The sequence below is a fragment of the Lucilia sericata genome, unplaced genomic scaffold, assembly GCF_015586225.1.
Source record: "Lucilia sericata isolate MDLA Ls3-8-SP2 unplaced genomic scaffold, ASM1558622v1 Contig000004F_arrow, whole genome shotgun sequence".
Classification (NCBI taxonomy): Eukaryota; Metazoa; Arthropoda; class Insecta; order Diptera; family Calliphoridae; genus Lucilia; species Lucilia sericata.
Window position 1 is genome coordinate 1,078,061 of NW_023994045.1, and position 18,607 is coordinate 1,096,667.

Here is an 18,607-nt window from a genome sequence, read left to right on the forward strand (position 1 = left end):
GACATTTTTCTAAAACGTCAACTGTATAGTGAAATTATTTACAAAATCTTCTAATGCTGTAAACGATTATTTCTAGAAAGTCAACCAAATAGGTAAATATTTCACAAAATCTTCTAATTTGTCAAAAATTTTTCTATAAAGTCAACCCAATATTGAAATAATCACAAAATCTTGCAATTTACTGAACAGTTGATTTTCTAGAAACGTGTTTACAGTCAGTTATATCATAAATATCATAAAATTTACTGATCAACTGATTTTCTACTTGAACAATCGATTTTCTAGAAATGCAAAGATTTTACAAAATCTCTATAAAAAGTAGAAATATCTTGTAAATTTCTAAAAAGTTAACTGAATGAATAGTGAAATATTTCACAAACTAGAAAAATAGCAAAATGTCTAAAAGTCAACTGTATAGAGAAATATTTTACAAAAGTAGAAATATCTACCAAAATTTCTAAAAGTCAACTGTATAGAGAAATATTTCACAAAAGTAGAAATATCGCAAATTTCTAAAAAGTCAACTGCATAGCAAATTTCTAAAAAGTCAACGAATAGTGAAATATTTCACAAAAGTAGAAATATATTGCAAATTTCTAAAACGGTAACTGAATAGTGAAATATTTCAAAAAATCTTGTAATTTACTGAGCTGCAGATTTTTAGAACATTTTCTAATTGTGTCAATGATTTTTTATACGAAGTCAACCGAATATTACAATAGTTCAACAAATCTTGCAATTTACTGAACAGTTGATTTTCTAGAAACGTGTTTATATTCAGTTACAAATTAAAAAAATGCAAAGATTTCACAAAATCTCTATAAACAGTAGAAATATCTTCCAACCCAGCAAAATCTTTGATTACCATTAAGTACTTTATTAATGATTTACTTTGTATGTAAAGTCTAAAAAAAATCATAATAATATCTTCCAACCCAGCAAAATCTTTGCAATTTACTGAACAGTTGATTTTCTAGAAACGTGTTTATATTCAGTTACAAATTAAAAAAATGCAAAGATTTCACAAAATCTCTATAAACAGTAGAAATATCTTCCAACCCAGCAAAATCTTTGATTACCATTAAGTACTTTATTAATGATTTACTTTGTATGTAAAGTCTAAAAAACATCATAATAAAGAAACATAAAACAGTTAATTTTTCTTTTTTTTTCCTTTTTTTGTGCACACGATATCAAATATCTATTTTTAGACAAACAGAAAAAATAGTATTTGTGTGTGAAAACTATTATTTGACGCACAATAAAACAGCTAAGCAGTGGTGTAGTGAGTGGAGCATCCAACTGGCAGGCGGAAGGTATTGAATTCAACCCCAGTCTGTGTCGACTTTTTATTTTTTCATAAATATTCTATAAATAACTCTACTAAAAAAACAACTTATTTCCAACCAAATAATATTGACTTACTTTTGGAACATCTCAAACAAAAATAAGTACTTTTTCTAGTAGAATTGTAAGTACTTTACTCGATGAATTCTATTGATTTTTCTAGTGAATTTGTAAGCAAATATTTTGCTGGGAAATTCTAAAAAGTAAACTGTATAGTAAAATATTTCAGAAAATCTTGTGATTTACTGAGTAGTTGATTTTTATAACATTTTTCTAAGAAATCAACTGTATAGTGAAATAGTTCACAAAATCTTTTAATGTTGCCAATGTTGATTTTTAGGAAATTGTTCTATCTAATATTGTCAACGATTTTTTCTAGAAAGTCCCCCAAATAGTGAAATATTTCTAGAAACATTCTTACATTCAGTTACGAATTAAAAAAATGCAATGATTTCACAAAATTTATATAAAAAGTAGAAATGTCTAGCAAAATTTCTAAAAGTCAAATGAATATTGAAATATTTCACAAAAGTAGAAATATCATGGAATTTATTGAGCAATTGATTTTCAGGACATTTTTCTAAAAAGTCAACTGTATAGTGAAATTATTTACAAAATCTTCTAATGCTGTCAACAATTTTTTCTAGAAAGTTAACCAAATAGTGAAATATTTCAAAAAATTTGACAATTTACAAAACAGTTTATTTTCTAGCAACAATTGTTTTCCTAGAATTGCAAGGATTTCTAAAAAGTCAGCTGAGTAGTGAAATATTTCACAAAAGTAAACGTAATATGCATATTTCTAAAAAAATCATATAAATGGTGAAATATTTCACAAAATATCTATAGAAAGTAGAAATATCTCTAATTTCTTAAACGTCAAAAGAGTATTGAAAAAGTTCTTAAAATCTTGGAAATAGTGAAATATTTCACAAAAGAGTATAAATATCTTGCAAATGTGTAAAAAGTCAACTGAAACTATTCTATATTCAAGGCTATAGACTATTCTATAGTCAAGACTATAGACTGGTCTGTAGTCAAGACTATAGACTATTCTATAGTCAAGACTATAGATTTTTCTATAGTCAAGACTATAGACTGTTCTATAGTCTGAACAGTCTAGAAATAGTCTTACATTCAGTTACAAATTTAAAAAATGAAAAGATTTTTCAAAATAAATATTTACTGAACATTTGATTTCTAGAAACAGCAGTTTTCTATGAATGCAAATATTTTCACAAAATCTCTATAAAACAAGAAATACCTTGCAAAAGTCAACTAAATAGTGAAATGTTTCACAAAATATCTATAAAAATTTGAAATATTTTGCAAATTTCTAAAATGTCAACTGCATAGCATATTTCTAAAAAGTCAACTGAATACTGAAATATTTCACAAAAGTAGAAATATCTTGCAAATTTCTAAAACTCAAATTAATAGCGAAATATTTCACAACTAGAAATATCTCTATAAAAAGAAGAAATATCTTGCAAATTTGTAAATAGTCAAGTGCATAGTGAAATATTTCACAAAAGTACAAATATATTGCAAATTTCTAAAATGGTAACTGAATAGTGAAATATTTCAAAAAATCTTGTAATTTACTGAGCAGCTGATTTTTAGAACATCTTTGGCAACATTAGAAGATTTTGTGAACTATTTCACTATACAGTTTATTTCTAAAAATCAACTGCTCAGTAAATTACAAGATTTTATGAAATGTTTTACTATTCAGTTTACTTTTTTGAATACTTTTTAGAAAAATGTCCTGAAAATCAATTGTTCAATAAATTACAAGATTTTCTGAAAAGCTTACTATCCAGTTGACTTTTTAGAAATTTGCTAGGCAGTTTACATTTTAGAAATTTGCAACATATTTCTACTTTTTATAGATATTTTGTGAAATATTTCACTATTTAGTAGACTTTTTGAAATTTGCAAGATATTTCTACTTTTGTGAAATATTTCAATATTCAGTTGACTTTTTAGAAATCCTTGCATTTCTAGAAAAACATGTGTTTCTAGAAAATCAACTGTTCAGTAAAATGCAAGATTTTGTGAAACATTTATTTTCAAAAATCTTTGCATTTTTTAAAATTTGTAACTGAGTGTAAGTCTGTTTCTATACTGTTCAGCAAATTGCAAGATTTTTTGAAATATTTCATAATTTGGATTATTTTCTAAAAGAAATCGTTTACAAAATTAGAATATTTTGTGAAATATTTCACTATTTGGTTGACTTTCTAGAAAAACTCGTTGACAACAATCGAATATTTTGCGAAATATTTCACTATACAGTTGACTTTTTAGAAAAATGCCCTAAAAATCAACTGCTTAGAAAATTACAAGTTTTGTGAATTATTATACTAATCAGTTTGTGAAATATTTTACTATTCAGTTGACTTTTTAGAATTTGCAAGTTATTCTACTTTTTATAGAGATTTTGTGAAATCTTTGCATTTTTTTTTTAATTTGTAACTGAATGTAAGAATGGTTCTATAAAATCAACTGTTCAGTAAGAACGATTTTGTGACTATTTCGGGTTATTAGGTTGACTTTCTAGAAAAAATGGTTCACAAATTAGGAGATTTTGTGAAATGTTTCACTAGTTGGTTGACTTTCTGGAAAAAAATCGTTGACAACATTAGAAGATTTTGTAAACTATTTCACTATACAGTTGACATTTTAGAAAAATGTCCTGAAAATTAATTGCTCATTAAATTACAAGATTTTCTAAAATGTTTTACTTTTTATAGAGATTTTGTGATTTTTTAAATTTGTAACGGAATGTAAGAATGTTTCTAGAAAATCAACTGTTCATTAAATTGCAAGATTTTTTGAACTATTACAATATTCGGTTGACTTCGTAGAAAAAATCATTGACAAAATTAAAAAATGTTCTAAAAATGTTCTAAAAAATGTTCTAAAAATTTCACAAAAGTACAAATATATTGCAAATTTCTAAAATGTCAACTAAATGGTAAAATATTTTACAAAATCTCTATAAAAAGTAGAAATATCTTGTAAATTTCTAAAAAGTTAACTGAACGAATAGTGAAATATTTTTCAAAATAGAAAAATAGCAAAATTTCTAAAAGTCAACTGTATAGAGAAATATTTCACAAAAGTAGAAATATCTTGCAAATTTGTAAAAAGTCAAGTGCATAGTGAAATATTTCAAAAAATCTTATATGATTGTCAATGATTGTTTCTAGGAAATCAACCCAATATTGAAATAATCATAAAATCTTGCAATTTACTGAACAGTTGATTTTCTAGAAACGTGTTTACATTCAGTTACAAATTTTAAAAAAATGCAAAGATTTCACAAAATATCTATAAACATCCAAATTCTAAAAAGTATACTAAATAGTAAAACATTTCAGAAAACCTTGTAATTTACTGAGCAGTTGATTTTTAGAAAATTTTTCTAAGAAATCAACTGTATAGTGAAATAGTTCACAAAATCTTCTAATGTTGCCTACGATTTTCCCTAGAAAGTCAACCAAATAGTGAAATATTTCAAAAAAATTGGCAATGTACAGAACATTTTATTTTCTAGAAATGCAAGGATTTCTATAAAATCAACTGAGTAGTGAAATTTTTCACAAAAAGTAGAAATATCTTGCAAATGTGTAAAAGGTCAACTGAAATGTAAAGTATTTCACAAAATATTGCAATTTACTGACCATTTGATTTTTAGAAAATAGTAAATTACAAGATTTTTTGAAATCTTTGCATTTTTTTTTTTAATTTGTAACTGAATGTAAGAATGGTTCTATAAAATCAACTGTTCAGTAAGAACGATTTTGTGACTATTTCGGGTTATTAGGTTGACTTTCTAGAAAAAATGGTTCACAAATTAGGAGATTTTGTGAAATGTTTCACTAGTTGGTTGACTTTCTGGAAAAAATCGTTGACAACATTAGAAGATTTTGTAAACTATTTCACTATACAGTTGACATTTTAGAAAAATGTCCTGAAAATTAATTGCTCATTAAATTACAAGATTTTCTAAAATGTTTTACTTTTTATAGAGATTTTGTGATTTTTTAAATTTGTAACGGAATGTAAGAATGTTTCTAGAAAATCAACTGTTCATTAAATTGCAAGATTTTTTGAACTATTACAATATTCGGTTGACTTCGTAGAAAAAATCATTGACAAAATTAAAAAATGTTCTAAAAATGTTCTAAAAAATGTTCTAAAAATTTCACAAAAGTACAAATATATTGCAAATTTCTAAAATGTCAACTAAATGGTAAAATATTTTACAAAATCTCTATAAAAAGTAGAAATATCTTGTAAATTTCTAAAAAGTTAACTGAACGAATAGTGAAATATTTTTCAAAATAGAAAAATAGCAAAATTTCTAAAAGTCAACTGTATAGAGAAATATTTCACAAAAGTAGAAATATCTTGCAAATTTGTAAAAAGTCAAGTGCATAGTGAAATATTTCAAAAAATCTTATATGATTGTCAATGATTGTTTCTAGGAAATCAACCCAATATTGAAATAATCATAAAATCTTGCAATTTACTGAACAGTTGATTTTCTAGAAACGTGTTTACATTCAGTTACAAATTTTAAAAAAATGCAAAGATTTCACAAAATATCTATAAACATCCAAATTCTAAAAAGTATACTAAATAGTAAAACATTTCAGAAAACCTTGTAATTTACTGAGCAGTTGATTTTTAGAAAATTTTTCTAAGAAATCAACTGTATAGTGAAATAGTTCACAAAATCTTCTAATGTTGCCTACGATTTTCCCTAGAAAGTCAACCAAATAGTGAAATATTTCAAAAAAATTGGCAATGTACAGAACATTTTATTTTCTAGAAATGCAAGGATTTCTATAAAATCAACTGAGTAGTGAAATTTTTCACAAAAAGTAGAAATATCTTGCAAATGTGTAAAAGGTCAACTGAAATGTAAAGTATTTCACAAAATATTGCAATTTACTGACCATTTGATTTTTAGAAAATTGTTCTAATGTTGTCAACGATTTGTTCTAGAAAGTCACCCAAATAGTGAAATATTTCACAAAATCTTGCAATTTACTGAACAGTTGATTTTCTAGAAATATTCTTACATTCAGTTACAAATTAAAAAAATGCAATGATTATATAAAAAGTTGAAATATCTAGCAAAATTGCCAAAAATCAAATGAATAGTGAAATATTTCACAAAAGTTGATTTTCTAGAAATGCAAAGATTTTACAAAACCTATATTATAAATATATAAATAGTTAACTGAATCAATAGTGTTGCATTTCTCAAAATAGAAAAATAGCAAAATTTCTAAAGGTCAACTGTATAGAGACATATTTTACAAAAGTAGAAATATCTAGCAAAATTTCTAAAAGTCAACTGTATAGAGAAATATTTCACAAAAGTATCTAGCAAATTTCTAAAAAGTCAAGTTCATAGTGAAATATTTCACAAAAGTAGAAATATATTGCAAATTTCTAAAATGCCAACTAAATGGTAAAATATTTTACAAAATCTCTATAAAAAGTAGAAATATCTTGTAAATGAATATCTTGAATGAATAGTAAAATTTTTCTCAAAATAGAAAAATAGCAAAATTTCTAAAAGTCAACTGTATAGAGAAATATTTTACAAAAGTAGAAATATTTAGCAAAATTTTTAAAAGTCAACTGTATAGAGAAATATTTCACAAAAGTAGAAATATCTTGCAAATGTGTAAAAGGTCAAGTGCATGGTGAAAAGCAAAAAGTACAAATATATTGTAAATTTCTAAAATGTCAACTAAATGGTAAAATATTTCACAAAATATATATAAAAAATATAAATATCTTGCAAATATCTAAAACGGTAACTGAATAGTGAAATATTTCAAAAAATCGTGTAAGCAGGTGATTTTTAGAAAATTTTTTTAATTTTGTCAATGATTTTTTCTAGGAAGTCACCGAATATTGCAATAGCTCAACACATCTTGCAATTTACCAAACAGTTGATTTTCTAGAAATATTCTTACATTCAGTTACAAATTTAAAAAAATGCAAAGATTTCACAAAATCTCTATAAAAAGTAGAAATATCTTGCAAATTCTAAAAAGTAAACTGTATAGTGAAACAATTCAGAAAATCTTGTAATTTACTGAGTAGTTGATTTTTATGACATTTTTCTAAGAAATCAACTGTATAGTGAAATAGTTCACAAAATCTTTTAATGTTGCCAATGTTGATTTATAGGAAATTGTTCTAATATTGTCAACGATTTTTTCTAGAAAGTCCCCCAAATAGTGAAATATTTCTAGAAACATTCTTACATTCAGTTACAAATTAAAAAAAATGCAATGATTTCACATAATTTATATAAAAGGTAGAAATATATAGCAAAATTTCTAAAAGAAACATCATGGAATTTATTGAGCAATTGATTTTCAGGACATTTTTCTAAAACGTCAACTGTATAGTGAAATTATTTACAAAATCTTCTAATGATGTAAACGATTATTTCTAGAAAGTCAACCAAATAGGTAAATATTTCACAAAATCTTCTAATTTGTCAAAAATTTTTTCTATAAAGTCAACCCAATATTGAAATAATCACAAAATCTTGCAATTTACTGAACAGTTGATTTTCTAGAAACGTGTTTACAGTCAGTTATATCATAAATATCATGAAATTTACTGATCAACTGATTTTCTACTTGAACAATCGATTTTCTAGAAATGCAAAGATTTTACAAAATCTCTATAAAAAGTAGAAATATCTTGTAAATTTCTAAAAAGTTAACTGAATGAATAGTGAAATATTTCACAAACTAGAAAAATAGCAAAATGTCTAAAAGTCAACTGTATAGAGAAATATTTTACAAAAGTAGAAATATCTACCAAAATTTCTAAAAGTCAACTGTATAGAGAAATATTTCACAAAAGTAGAAATATCGCAAATTTCTAAAAAGTCAACTGCATAGCAAATTTCTAAAAAGTCAACGAATAGTGAAATATTTCACAAAAGTAGAAATATATTGCAAATTTCTAAAACGGTAACTGAATAGTGAAATATTTCAAAAAATCTTGTAATTTACTGAGCTGCAGATTTTTAGAACATTTTCTAATTGTGGCAATGATTTTTTATACGAAGTCAACCGAATATTACAATAGTTCAACAAATCTTACAAATTAAAAAAATGCAAAGATTTCACAAAATCTCTATAAACAGTAGAAATATCTTCCAACCCAGCAAAATCTTTGCAATTTACTGAACAGTTGATTTTCTAGAAACGTGTTTATATTCAGTTACAAATTAAAAAAATGCAAAGATTTCACAAAATCTCTATAAACAGTAGAAATATCTTCCAACCCAGCAAAATCTTTGATTACCATTAAGTACTTTATTAATGATTTACTTTGTATGTAAAGTCTAAAAAACATCATAATAAAGAAACATAAAACAGTTAATTTTTCTTTTTTTTTTCCTTTTTTTGTGCACACGATATCAAATATCTATTTTTAGACAAACAGAAAAAATAGTATTTGTGTGTGAAAACTATTATTTGACGCACAATAAAATAGCTAAGCAGTGGTGTAGTGAGTGGAGCATCCAACTGGCAGGCGGAAGGTATTGAATTCAACCCCAGTCTGTGTCGACTTTTTATTTTTATTTTTTCATAAATATTCTATAAATAACTCTACTAAAAAAAACAACTTATTTCCAACCAAATAATATTGACTTACATTTGGAACATCTCAAACAAAAATAAGTACTTTTTCTAGTAGAATTGTAAGTACTTTACTCGATGAATTCTATTGATTTTTCTAGTGAATTTGTAAGCAAATATTTTGCTGGGAAATTCTAAAAAGTAAACTGTATAGTAAAATATTTCAGAAAATCTTGTGATTTACTGAGTAGTTGATTTTTATAACATTTTTCTAAGAAATCAACTGTATAGTGAAATAGTTCACAAAATCTTTTAATGTTGCCAATGTTGATTTTTAGGAAATTGTTCTATCTAATATTGTCAACGATTTTTTCTAGAAAGTCCCCCAAATAGTGAAATATTTCTAGAAACATTCTTACATTCAGTTACGAATTAAAAAAATGCAATGATTTCACAAAATTTATATAAAAAGTAGAAATGTCTAGCAAAATTTCTAAAAGTCAAATGAATATTGAAATATTTCACAAAAGTAGAAATATCATGGAATTTATTGAGAAATTGATTTTCAGGACATTTTTCTAAAAAGTCAACTGTATAGTGAAATTATTTACAAAATCTTCTAATGCTGTCAACAATTTTTTCTAGAAAGTTAACCAAATAGTGAAATATTTCAAAAAATTTGACAATTTACAAAACAGTTTATTTTCTAGCAACAATTGTTCTAAAAAGTCAGCTGAGTAGTGAAATATTTCACAAAAGTAAACGTAATATGCATATTTCTAAAAAAAAGTAGAAATATCTCTAATTTCTTAAACGTCAAACGAGTATTGAAAAAGTTCTTAAAATCTTGGAAATAGTGAAATATTTCACAAAAGAGTATAAATATCTTGCAAATGTGTAAAAAGTCAACTGAAACTATTCTATATTCAAGGCTATAGACTATTCTATATTCATGACTATTCTATAGTCAAGACTATAGACTGTTCTGTAGTCAAGACTATAGACTATTCTATAGTCAAGACTATAGATTTTTCTATAGTCAAGACTATAGACTGTTCTATAGTCTGAACAGTCTTACATTCAGTTACAAATTTAAAAAATGAAAAGATTTTTCAAAATAAATATTTACTGAACATTTGATTTCTAGAAACAGCAGTTTTCTATGAATGCAAATATTTTCACAAAATCTCTATAAAACAAGAAATACCTTGCAAAAGTCAACTAAATAGTGAAATGTTTCACAAAATATCTATAAAAATTTGAAATATTTTGCAAATTTTTAAAATGTCAACTGCATAGCACATTTCTAAAAAGTAAACTGAATACTGAATTACAAGTTTTGTGAATTATTATACTAATCAGTTTGTGAAATATTTTACTATTCAGTTGACTTTTTAGAATTTGCAAGTTATTCTACTTTTTATAGAGATTTTGTGAAATCTTTGCATTTTTTTTAATTTGTAACTGAATGGTTCTATAAAATCAACTGTTCAGTAAGAACGATTTTGTGACTATTTCGGGTTATTAGGTTGACTTTCTAGAAAAAATCGTTGACAAATTAGGAGATTTTGTGAAATATTTCACTAGTTGGTTGACTTTCTGGAAAAAGTCGTTGACAACATTAGAAGATTTTGTAAACTATTTCATTATACAGTTGGCATTTTAGAAAAATGTCCTGAAAATTAATTGCTCATTAAATTACAAGATTTTCTAAAATGTTTTACTTTTTATAGAGATTTTGTGATTTTTTAAATTTGTAACAAAATGTAAGAATGTTTCTAGAAAATCAACTGTTCATTAAATTGCAAGATTTTTTGAATTATTCCCATATTGAAAAATTAGAAAAATGTCCTAAATATCAAATGCTCAGTAAATTTTGTGAAATGCAATGATTTTCACAAAATATCTATAAAAAAGAAATACCTTGCAAATTTCTAAAACGTCAACTAAATAGTGACATATTTCACAAAATATCTATAAAAATTTTAAATATTTTGCAGATTTCTAAAGTGTCAACTGCATAGCAAATTTCTAAAAAGTCAACTGAATAGAGAAATATTCCACAAAAGTAGAAATATCTTGCAAATTTCTAAATAGTCACCTAAATAGTGAAATATTCACAAAATCTTTATAGAAGTAGAAATATCTTGCAAATTTCTAAAACGGTAACTGAATATTGAAATATTTCAAAAAAACTTGTAATTTACTGGGCTGCAGATTTTTAGAACATTTTTTTTAATTTTGTCAATGATTTTTTCTACGAAGTCAACCGAATATTGTAATAGTTCAAAAAATCTTGCAATTTACTGAATAGTTGATTTTCTAGAAACATTCTTACATTCAGTTACAAATTCAAATACAAATTACAAATGCATAGATTTCACAAAATCTCTATAAAAGTAGAAATATCTTGTAAATTCTAAAAAGTAAAATGAATAGTAAAACATTTCAGAAAATCTTTTAATTTACTGAGCAACTGATTTTTAGTACATTTTTCTAAAAAGTAAACTGTATAGTGAAATAGTTTACAAATCTTCTAATGTTGTCAACGATTTTTTTCAGAAAGTCAACCAACTAGTGAAATATTTCACAAAATCTCCTAATTTGTCAACGATTTTTTCTAGAAAGTCAACCTAATATTGAAATTGTCACAAAATCGTTCTTACTCAACAGTTGATTTTATAGAACCATTCTTACATTCAGTTACAAATTAAAAAATGCAAAGATTTCACAAAATCTCTAAAAAAAAGTAGAATAACTTGCAAATTCTAAAAAGTCAACTGAATAGTAAAATATTTCACAAACTGATTAGTATATTAATTAACAAAACATGTTATTTACTAAGCAGTTGATTTTAGGGCATTTTTCTAAAGTGTCAACTGTATAGTGAAATATTTCACAAAATCTTCTAATTTTGTCAACGATTTCTTTTAGAAATGCAAGGATTTCTAAAAAGTCAACTGAGTAGTGAAATATTTCACAAAAGTAGACATAATTTGCAAATTTCAAAAAAAAAATCATATAAATAGTGAAATATTTCACAAAATATCTATAGAAAATAGAAATATCTCTAATTTCTAAAATTTCAACCGAGTATTGAAAAAGTTTTTGAAATCTTGCAAATAGTGAAACCTTTCACAAAAAAGTAGAAATACCTTGCAAATTTTTAAAAAGTCAACTGAATATTGAAATATTTCACAAATGTAGAAATATCTTGCAAATTTCAAAAAGTCTATTAAATAGTGAAATATTTCACAAAACATCTATAAAAAGTAGAAATATCTCTAAAAGTCAACTAAATAGTGAAATGTTTCACAAAATATCTATAAAAATTTGAAATATTTTGCAAATTTCTAAAATGTCAACTGCATAGCACATTTCTAAAAAGTTAACTGAATACAAGTTTTGTGAATTATTATACTAATCAGTTTGTGAAATATTTTACTATTCAGTTGACTTTTTAGAATTTGGAAGTTATTCTACTTTTTATAGAGATTTTGTGAAATCTTTGCATTTTTTTTAATTTGTGACTGAATGTAAGAATGGTTCTATAAAATCAACTGTTCAGTAAGAACGATTTTGTGACTATTTCGGGTTATTAGGTTGACTTTCTAGAAAAAATCGTTGACAAATTAGGAGATTTTGTGAAATATTTCACTAGTTGGTTGACTTTCTGGAAAAAATCGTTGACAACATTAGAAGATTTTGTAAACTATTTCACTATACAGTTGGCATTTTAGAAAAATGTCCTGAAAATTAATTGCTCATTAAATTACAAGATTTTCTAAAATGTTTTACTTTTTATAGAGATTTTGTGATTTTTTAAATTTGTAACAAAATGTAAGAATGTTTCTAGAAAATCAACAGTTCATTAAACTGCAAGATTTTTTGAATTATTCCCATATTGAAAAATTAGAAAAATGTCCTAAATATCAAATGCTCAGTAAATTTTGTGAAATGCAATGATTTTTACAAAATATCTATAAAAAAGAAATACCTTGCAAATTTCTAAAACGTCAACTAAATAGCGAAATATTTCACAAAATATCTATAAAAATTTTAAATATTTTGCAGATTTCTAAAATGTCAACTGCATAGCAAATTTCTAAAAAGTCAACGAATAGTGAAATATTTCACAAAAGTAGAAATATCTTGCAAATTTCTAAAACGGTAACTGAATAGTGAAATATTTCAAAAAAACTTGTAATTTACTGGGCTGCAGATTTTTAGAACATTTTTTAATTTTGTCAATGATTTTTTCTACGAAGTCAACCGAATATTGTAATAGTTCAAAAAATCTTGCAATTTACTGAATAGTTGATTTTCTAGAAACATTCTTACATTCAGTTACAAATTCAAATACAAATTACAAATGCATAGATTTCACAAAATCTCTATAAAAGTAGAAATATCTTGTAAATTCTAAAAAGTAAAATGAATAGTAAAACATTTCAGAAAATCTTTTAATTTACTGAGCAACTGATTTTCAGTACATTTTTCTAAATAGTAAACTGTATAGTGAAATAGTTTACAAATCATCTAATGTTGTCAACGATTTTTTCCAGAAAGTCAACCAACTAGTGAAATATTTCACAAAATCTCCTAATTTGTCAACGATTTTTTCTAGAAAGTCAACCTAATATTGAAATAGTCACAAAATCGTTCTTACTGAACAGTTGATTTATAGAAACATTCTAACATTCAGTTACAAATAAAAAAATGCAGATTTCACAAAATCTCTATAAAAAGTAGAATATCATGCAAAATCTAAAATGTCAACTGAATAGTTAAATATTTCACAAACTGATTAGTATAATAATTCACAATACTTGTATTTTACTACGCAGTTGATTTTTAGGGCATTTTTCTAATAAAGTCAAATATTTCGCAAAATTTTCTAATGTTGTCATCGAGTTTTTCTAGAAAGTCAACCAAATAGTGAAATATTTCATAAAATCTTCTAATTTGTCAACGATTTTTTCTAGAAAGTCAACCGAATATTGAAATAGTCACAAGATCGTTCTTACTGAACAGTTGATTTATAGAAACAATCTAACATTCAGTTACAAATTAAAAAAATGCAGATTTCACAAAATCTCAATAAAAAGTAAAATATCTTGCAAATTCTAAAATGTCAACTGAATAGTTAAATATTTCATAAACTGATTAGTATAATAATTCACAATACTTGTAATTTACTAAGCAGTTGATTTTTAGGGCATTTTTCTAAAAAAGTCAAATATTTCGCAAAATTTTCTAATGTTGTCATCCAGTTTTTCTAGAAAGTCAACCAAATAGTGAAATATTTCACCAAATCTTCTAATTTGTCAAAGATTTCTTCTAGAAAGTCAACCTAATATTGAAATAATCACTAAATCTTGCAATTTACTGAACATTTGATTTTCTAGAAAAGTGTTTACATTCAGTTGCAAATTTAAAAAATGCAAAGATTTCACAAAATATCTATAAACAGTAGAAATATCTTCCAAATTCAAAAAATTAAACTCAATAGTAAAACATTTTAGAAAATCTTGTAATTTAATGAGCAGTTGATTTTTAGAAATCAACTGTATAGTGAAATAGTTCACAAAATCTTCTTATGTTGCCAAAGATTTTTTCTAGAAAGTCAACAAAATAGTGAAATATTTCAAACAATTTGGCAATTTAGAGAACAATTTATTTTCTAGAAATGCAAGGATTTCTAAAAAGTCAACTGAGTAGTGAAATATTTCACAAAAGTAGACATAATTTGCAAATTTCTAAAAAAATCATCTAAATAGTGAAATATTTCACAAAATATCTATAGAAAGTAGAAATATCTCTAATTTCTAAAATGTCAACCGAATATTGAAAAAGTTCTTAAAATCTTGCAGATAGAAATATATAAAGTATTTCACAAAATATTGCAATTTACTGACCATTTGATTTTTAGGAAATTGTTCTAATATTGTCAACGATTTTATCTAGAAAGTCACACAAATAGTGAAATATTTCAGAAAATCTTGCAATTTACTGAACAGTTGATTTTCAAGAAACATTCTTACATTCAGTTACAAATTAAAACATAGCAATGATTATATAAAAAGTAGATATAACTATTTCACAAAATTAGAAATGGCATGGAATTTACTGAGCAATGATTTTCTACTTGAACAGTTGATTTTCTAGAAATGCAAAGATTTTACAAAATCTCTATAACAAGTGGAAATATCTTCCAAATTCAAAAAAGTCAACTGAATAGTAAAACATTTTAGAAAATCTTGTAATTTAATGAGCAATTAATTTTCAGTACATTTTTCTAAAAAGTCAACTGTAGAGTGAAATATTTCACAAAATCTCCTAATTTGTCAACGATTTTTTCTAGAAATTCAACCAAATAGTGAAATATTTCAAAAAATTAGGCAATTTAGAGAACAGTTTATTTTCTAGAAACAATTGTTTTTCTAGAAATGCAAGGATTTCTAAAAAGTCAACTGAATAGTGAAATATTTCACAAAAGTGATGATTTCACAAAATCTCTATAAAAAGTAGAAATATCTTCCAAATTCAAAAAAGTAAACTGAATAGTAAAACATTTTAGAAAATCTTGCAATTTAATGAGCAGTTGATTTTTAGAAAGATTTTAGAAAGATATGTTGCCAAAGATTTTTTCTAGAAAGTCAACAAAATAGTGAAATACTTCAAACAATTTGGCAATCTAGCAAAATTTCTAAAAGTCAACTGTATAGAGAAATATTTCACAAAAGTAGAAATATCTTGCAAATTTGTAAAAGGTCAAGTGCATGGTGAAAAGCAAAAAGTACAAATATATTGTAAATTTCTAAAATGTCAACTAAATGGTAAAATATTTCACAAAATATATATAAAAAATAGAAATATCTTGCAAATATCTAAAACGGTAACTGAATAGTGAAATATTTCAAAAAATCGTGTAATTTACTGAGCAGGTGATTTTTAGAAAATTTTTTTAATTTTGTCAATGATTTTTTCTAGGAAGTCACCGAATATTGCAATAGTTCAACAAATCTTGCAATTTACCAAACAGTTGATTTTCTATAAATATTCTTACATTCAGTTACAAATTTGAAAAATATTAAGATTTCACAAAATCTCTATAAAAAGTAGAAATATCTTACAAATTCTAAAAAGTAAATTGTATAGTGAAACATTTCAGAAAATCTTGTAATTTACTGAGTAGTTGATTTTTATGACATTTTTCTAAGAAATCAACTGTATAGTGAAATAGTTCACAAAATCTTTTAATGTTGCCAATGTTGATTTATAGGAAATTGTTCTAATATTGTCAACGATTTTTTCTAGAAAGTCCCCCAAATAGTGAAATATTTCTAGAAACATTCTTACATTCAGTTACAAAATAAAAAAAATTCAATGATTTCACAAAATTTATATAAAAAGTAGAAATATATAGCAAAATTTCTAAAAGAAACATCATGGAATTTATTGAGCAATTGATTTTCAGGACATTTTTCTAAAAAGTCAACTGTATAGTGAAATTATTTACAAAATCTTCTAATGCTGTAAACGATTATTTCTAGAAAGTCAACCAAATAGGTATATATTTCACAAAATCTTCTAATTTGTTAAAGATTTTTTCTATAAAGTCAACCCAATATTGAAATAATCACAAAATCTTGCAATTTACTGAACAGTTGATTTTCTAGAAACGTGTTTACAGTCAGTTATATCATAAATATCATGAAATTTACTGATCAATTGATTTTCTACTTGAACAATCGATTTTCTAGAAATGCAAAGATTTTACAAAATCTCTATAAAAAGTAGAAATATCTTGTAAATTTCTAAAAAGTTAACTGAATGAATAGTGAAATATTTCACAAAATAGAAAAATAGCAAAATGTCTAAAAGTCAACTGTATAGAGAAATATTTTACAAAAGTAGAAATATCTACCAAAATTTATAAAAGTCAACTGTATAGAAAAATATTTCACAAAAGTAGAAATATCGCAAATTTCTAAAAAGTCAACTGCATAGCAAATTTCTAAAAAGTCAACGAATAGTGAAATATTTCACAAAAGTGGAAATATATTGCAAATTTCTAAAACGGTAACTGAATAGTGAAATATTTAAAAAAATCTTGAGCTGCAGATTTTTAGAACATTTTCTAATTGTGTCAATGATTTTTTATACGAAGTCAACCGAATATTACAATAGTTCAACAAATCTTGCAATTTACTGAACAGTTGATTTTCTAGAAACGTGTTTAAATTCAGTTACAAATTAAAAAAATGCAAAGATTTCACAAAATCTCTATAAACAGTAGAAATATCTTCCAACCCAGCAAAATCTTTGCAATTTACTAAACAGTTGATTTTCTAGAAACGTGTTTATATTCAGTTACAAATTAAAAAAATGCAAAGATTTCACAAAATCTCTATAAACAGTAGAAATATCTTCCAACCCAGCAAAATCTTTGATTACCATTAAGTACTTTATTAATGATTTACTTTGTATGTAAAGTCTAAAAAAAATCATAATAAAGAAACATAAAACAGTTAATTTTTCTTTTTTTTTCCTTTTTTTGTGCACACGATATCAAATATCTATTTTTAGACAAACAGAAAAAATAGTATTTGTGTGTGAAAACTATTATTTGACGCACAATAAAACAGCTAAGCAGTGGTGTAGTGAGTGGAGCATCCAACTGGCAGGCGGAAGGTATTGAATTCAACCCCAGTCTGTGTCGACTTTTTATTTTTATTTTTTCATAAGTATTCTATAAATAACTCTACTAAAAAAACAACTTATTTCCAACCAAATAATATTGACTTACATTTGGAACATCTCAAACAAAAATAAGTACTTTTTCTAGTAGAATTGTAAGTACATTACTCGATGAATTCTATTGATTTTTCTAGTGAATTTGTAAGCAAATATTTTGCTGGGAAATTCTAAAAAGTAAACTGTATAGTAAAATATTTCAGAAAATCTTGTGATTTACTGAGTAGTTGATTTTTATAACATTTTTCTAAGAAATCAACTGTATAGTGAAATAGTTAACAAAATCTTTTAATGTTGCCAATGTTGATTTTTAGGAAATTGTTCTATCAAATATTGTCAACGATTTTTTCTAGAAAGTCCCCCAAATAGTGAAATATTTCTAGAAACATTCTTACATTCAGTTACGAATTAAAAAAATGCAATGATTTCACAAAATTTATATAAAAAGTAGAAATGTCTAGCAAAATTTCTAAAAGTCAAATGAATATTGAAATATTTCACAAAAGTAGAAATATCATGGAATTTATTGAGAAATTGATTTTCAGGACATTTTTCTAAAAAGTCAACTGTATAGTGAAATTATTTACAAAATCTTCTAATGCTGTCAACAATTTTTTCTAGAAAGTTAACCAAATAGTGAAATATTTCAAAAAATTTGACAATTTACAAAACAGTTTATTTTCTAGCAACAATTGTTCTAAAAAGTCAGCTGAGTAGTGAAATATTTCACAAAAGTAAACGTAATATGCATATTTCTAAAAAAAGTAGAAATATCTCTAATTTCTTAAACGTCAAACGAGTATTGAAAAAGTTCTTAAAATCTTGGAAATAGTGAAATATTTCACAAAAGAGTATAAATATCT